Raw genomic sequence first — 6,231 nt, forward strand, 5'->3', positions numbered from 1 at the left:
TTATACGAATGAAATACGGTCCTCTGCCTTTAAGTAGTAGATCTTGTTATGCTAATGAAATATAGTCCTTGAGCAGCAGTGAAGCAATGCATATTTTGCTACCTTGGTAACAGGTAAGAAGGAAGGGAGGATGGCCAAGCGGCTGGTTGCTGACCTTCAAAGAAAAGGGGATGGCAGAACAAAATGGGCATGAACATAATCAGGAGAAACCAGGTAAGAGGTCATTGGGGCAGGGGGAGATCGCGACCACCGACCCAATTCAGGACTGCAGCAAGTACACCCCCCCCCCCCCCCGCACAAGCTCAGTGAATTAAAAAGACACTATAGCTTTAAAGACTATGCGAGTAAACTGTTAACGAAGACAGGTTAATGATTATGTATTAGAAAGGTGTGGAGATTGTATATTCGATGTATAAATAAGGGAACAGCATCCAAACTCGGTGCGCTTGATTTGTGGAATTCTTCCACCTTGCACCCTGCGCAGGATAAAGCAATATCTCCTTCCAAACCCATTTTTGGTTTCGGGAGCTTTATTTCCAGGTAACAGCTGTATATACACCAACCTGCCGGCCAGGCCGCAGCCTCTAAAAAAGGCTGAAACCTGTGGAAAAAAACCCCTTACAGCTATCCGGGAGCCCGCTTAGACACGCTCTTCAAGATGACAGGCAAGGGTATGCCACATGTGGCACTCGCAGCCGGAGAGCAGAGGTCCTGCAGGCTCCCCACGGGCTGCTCCTGGGGCACCCGCTCAGCAGGGGCACGCTCTGGAGTGTTCCTGCGCTGGAAAAATGAAATCTGCAGAAAAACATGAGACAGCCCATGTGGGAGATGAACGAATGCTCCTCCAGCAGACCGTTTCTAACGCGTGACAGCACCAGACCGTTCTCAGCTACTGTCCTCCTTTCCTTTCTATTTCTTCTCTCACTAAGCTAACATGAATTTTGAATGTAATCTGGCTGTGCGCAATAACAGAGAAGTAATCTCAGGTATAAGACCATACATAGGTATTACAGAGATTCAGGGATTTCTTCCCTTTCTGTTGACAGTATCAGAACTGATTTGCAACTTTATGGGAGTTACAAGTATGTAAATAAAAATCTGGAATGAACTTCTTTCCCTACATTAATCTACTACTTATTTTGTAAGCCTCCCTACCACACAGTAAAGCTACCAGAAAACTGCCTTTTGGAAAGTGGGCTTTGCAAGTCTGATGGCCAATTCAGTGGAAAACACAGTGGGTTCAGCTTGGTAAATGGAGACAAATGCCAGTCCTATCCCCATAACCTACCAGAAAACTGCCAGGTCATAACAAAACAGACCAAACATGATAGCAGCATGTTTCTACAAGGAGTAAGATTTCCTCAAGAAAGGTCATACAATTTTTTCCTCCCTTGCTGATGTGAGGCCTGAAGCAGACAGTAATCAAGAGCACAGGTTGTTGTTGCTACCACCATAGCAGAAAATAATTAGTTTTAGAACAACCTGATGTAGTGTTTACTGACTCCATTCTATTTCTGTGCTGAAATTGTCTGTGATGTAAGGAATGACCTTACCATTTCAGTGTTCAATTTGGAGAGTACCACAGCCTCAAAGGAAAGCCACAAAACCGGACTGCTCAAGATCAGTCCATCAGGAATTGGCATTGCAGATTCCAGCATGTGCTACACACACACACACACCATTTGCCCAGCAAGCACAGTACCTCTTCGGTAATGAAGTTCTGCAAACAATTGTACAACAGTCATTACCTTTTGGATGTGTTTTGTGAATAATACTGGAGGAGAAGTACTATGAGGCAAGTTCAAAATAAATCTGCATCCCTGCAAAGGTATTATCTGTTTTATGCAAAAGGTCATAACACCACTAGCAGAACTCCTAAAAGAACACTTTCAGATTTTAAGCTGTTTCTGCACACTCCACTAACAAGGCAGATCCCGAGAGAATGCTTTTTTCAAGTGGCAGCACAGGCGTTCTGCCCAAATAAGTTCCTGTAGTTCAGCAGACTTACAGTAACTTACACACACTGAGGATCTGTGCTTCCTGGCCCTTTGAGCTTTCTCAATGAATCAGCGCCCGATTATTTTAAAATACGGTTTATTAAGACATGATGTTCTCCATATCAGAGGCTGATGTATAATGTAGAGCAGATACTTTAGTTTCCAGCTGTCCACATTCAATGTAAGTTTCAGGAAGGAGATATTAACAGGCAACTCAGCTTGAAGGAGAGACAGACCTTATCTTTTTCTGCAGTAGGGTGCTAGGACCATTGCATATTGGTCTTTCTTGCACTTGAGAATCCCAGCTAGGTGGATTCACAACAGCATCTTGCATCCAGGGTTGTGAAAGCCTGTCCGGAATTAGAAACCCTAGCTTGGCATTTAGGAGGACAGTGTCCCACAGCTGCAGCAGCAGTGGGAGTGGTGGAAATAGCCAGGCTGGCACTCAGTCCCCAGCAAGTGACAGCTGGGGCTTTGTGAACCCCAGGGCAAGGGGGAAAGGGGTATGGGACCTCTTGAATGGGTGAGGCATCGGGTAGGATGCCAAACTCACCACAGACCGGCTCTCTGTGAATAGGAGATACGGCGAGGACTGCCTTTCCTCCTTCCTAGTGGACTCGCTTTGCTTGGCCCTACCCTTCCTCCAGGCCCATACTTGTGCAGAAGCTGCTGACCTCCAGGAGAGTGTTTGCAGGACAGGATGCGCGAAACAGCAGCAGCGACCCGGCACATCACCTCCAAGCCCCCGTCCCTACTCTGCAGTGTACACGCGAGGCTGGCAGCGTCCTAGGTGCTGTGTCCCTAACCCCACCAGCCCAGAGAAGCCCCTGCCCTGAAGAGGGGAGGGAAGGAAGTTTGTCTCAGGGACTGTCACCAGTATAACCTTGCACACTGCATTTTGTGGGGTGGTGGGTGCTGTGGTGGAGACGCTCTGTAAACGCGAAGTATTCTGGGCAACCCGGGGTTTGTGGTAGGAGGAACAGGAAATCAAGGTTTTACTGGGACCCTGAGAGCTCTGCACTGGGACACATGCAATGGCAGCTGCCTTCACGCCAGCCTCCTGCACACTCTGTGGCTACAGGCTTTTTTGGAGGGTGGCAAAACCCATAGCAAACCCTATGATGAGCTGTTACAGAATGATCTACATGAACATTTATCTAAACCCTTTTAAGAGACAATTTGAAAATTATCTTGTTTCACAAAGGTCCTAGCACAGACTAATGTTTGAGAATACAGCATTCCTTTTAAATTTGTAATCTCAAGCATTTAAATTTTTATTTCTCCCTATTACACAGTAAAAACAACTAGGAAAGTCTGATAGATATTTACAGTTATTAGTAGGTTAGGTGTTTGGAAACACTTTTAAAAGTCTCTATGTGCATACTAACCAAAATAATCACAGAAACCAGAACAGTAACACCATACCCTTGGTAGTGACACACCACTATCATCTCAAGAATAAGAGTGGTAATGCCATTTCTGTGCAAGACTTAGAGGTCACCCTTGAATAAGCCTGCACCCAAACTACAGATCCAAATTTCTTAGTACTCGCTGTTCAAACTCTCCTTTAAATTCAGAGCTGTGTCTGCACCCTCCGACTCAAAATCTGCTCTAAATGTCATTTGCAAGGAATAACTGTATTAAATTAACAGATCCTAATGCCAACTAATCTCTAGGTAATGAAATACCTTGCTAGCAGGCTAACATCCTGCCCGCACAGAACACAGCCCTGCTCCCCCAGGTACCACCCTGTACCAGCCCTCTAGTAGTTCCTCTCCCCCCCGTCACTTGACATCTACCTTTCCTTACTGAAGTTCCCTCTGTATTTCAGTTTCTGATGCTAGCTCTCTACTTCCCTAGCCCAGCACCTCCCAAGCATCAAGCAAGAAGGAAGCCAGCAGTACAACTGTCATTTCTGAACTTATTTCCTGCCAGTTATTTGCTTTATCTGTGTATGTTGACACACTTGCTTGAATCAGCCAAAGTAGTATGAGGCAGGCCAGAAGCACTCGGGGTAGTGCTGAAGTTGAATACAGCCAGATGGAGAGATACCAATAGCTCCAAGAGCAACGAGGGTGTTCTGTTAAATGCAGTCTTGAAGATAAACACACCTTGCCTTACACCACCCGTGGGTGATTGCAAGACAGTAATGATATGTCCTTTACTGGACATACTAAATTTTAATCGGCTACAAAAAGGTTCATTCTTTTATTCTATGTGTCTATTGGCCAGAGTTTTGACTAACATCTCTTTTATTTGGTGTCAGTTCTAAGTTTCTATGATTTCTAGAGGTAAAAATATGAAACTTAGCTTTTCAGGATCAGGTCATATATTATCAAACACTGCCTCTGCTCTAGAAAAGCTTTCAAAAGCATATCAGCTTTCAACACAAATGATCTGGTAAAGCCAGGGCAACTGGTAACACTGTGCTCTTCCAAATGAGGCCATAGCATTTTGCATATATTCTTGCCAAACAAGCTACAGAAAATTTCCCAAACTAGCATTTATTAAGCAATACATCCAACTCTTATCACAACTCCTTTCTCCATAAAAGCTCACCCTATCTTTTCAAAAATATAGCATTTTGCCAGCAGTATGGGTCCTCTTACTGACCGATGTTTTCTTTGAGACTTGGTAGAAAAGTTAAGATGGTTAATTATACAGAAAATAGGCTGCAGTTTCTCAGATGCTAAGGGAGAGGACAAAAAAAACCCCCACCAGACAGTCATGTGGAAGATGGAGGTAGTTCTACAGCATGTGTCTCTTGAATTTTATTCACCTCCACACAAGAGGAAAATGGCATCATTTTTACTGTCTTAAACTTTAAATACTAGTCTCATTCTTCTGCTTACCTGTGGGCATCCTGTATCTTTAGGTAGGCTAGGTTAGATCAAAGCCAAGGGAAAGGGTTCTTTCTCACGTGAAACTACAATTCAGGAAGTGTTTCAAAGAATTTTCTCCAGTGGAGAAAATCATGCAATACTACAAGTTGTCCAAATTAAAAGTAATGGAATGGAAATTACAAGTTGAACTTATAAACATTAAATGCTATGGGCAAAATTTGCACTTCTGAAATACACTCAAGTGATTGTCCCAGATGAAGCTCGGGGAATAAACGAGGACCAACCACAACACAAATGGCAGGAGCAAGTTTCCTCACAAAACCCAAACTGGCTTCAGCTCTGGAAATATCACAAGAGCATTATTTATCTCAGTGTTTACCTTTGTTCTGAACAACCAGTAAGTCCCCTGTGTGCATGAACTACACTGTGACCATTTTATACGTCATAACTATTAGTTTAAGAGCACCATCCAACCAAGGCTGGATTTAAACCAGCGGTTTTGAGGTACATCAGACCTCATTGCCAGCTGCATATGGCAGCAAGTAGTCTTCCAGAAAATAGCTAATTTCTCCTGCAAGTTTCAGCATCTCTCACACTGCCCATAAACAGGGCTCCCCATAGCCCGGGGCCACATCGCATACTACACGCAGCTGTCACCATATTCCCTTTGCACACGCAGCTAGCAAACCGAAGCCAGCTTAATAAAGGGTTTGCTGGTAACTCATTTTGGCTGGGGGAAGACGGTTAACAACATGTCACTCTGCATGAACTCTGAAGATTCACCTTACGTGACCGGGCTGCCTGTCTACACATCTTTACAGTCACATTCGACACCCCTGTAGAGGTCTCAGAAACAGACTTCCTGCACGTTCTAGAGAAATCAAGAACCAGATAAAGTAGATTGACTCACATTAGTGCCCCTGCTGTGCAAAAATAATGATAAGCAGAGTCCTTTATCAATTGCAGAGCAGCAGGTCAATTGAAAGGTGTAGTGCTAACATATACACCACTTCTTTGTCTGGACAAATCTCATGACACACTGAATGTGTTGAGGGTCCACAAGGTATTTGTGCAACACAAGAGTTGGAAGAAGCTGGCAGGAAGGAGAATTATTGTGATAGGGAGTTGAGGACAGACCAATAACAAACATCATATATCCTTAGTTGTATCATTCAAGGAAGCTGGTTACCTCTCATGAAGAAGTCCACAAAAGAGGTTAAATACCTTGAGAAGTACATGTAAGGCACTCAGAAACATCCTTTTTACACTCAGTGTGTGCATAACTATGCCCTCATTCTGAGTGCACTATAAAACCTGGAACACTACACTGAAGCATTTTTCAAGTCAGAACCAAGCCTATTCCTTTAACAAGAAAAAAACCCACCAAAGCT

Source organism: Pelecanus crispus, chromosome 6 (assembly GCF_030463565.1).
Source record: "Pelecanus crispus isolate bPelCri1 chromosome 6, bPelCri1.pri, whole genome shotgun sequence".
In the NCBI taxonomy this organism is placed as follows: domain Eukaryota; kingdom Metazoa; phylum Chordata; class Aves; order Pelecaniformes; family Pelecanidae; genus Pelecanus; species Pelecanus crispus.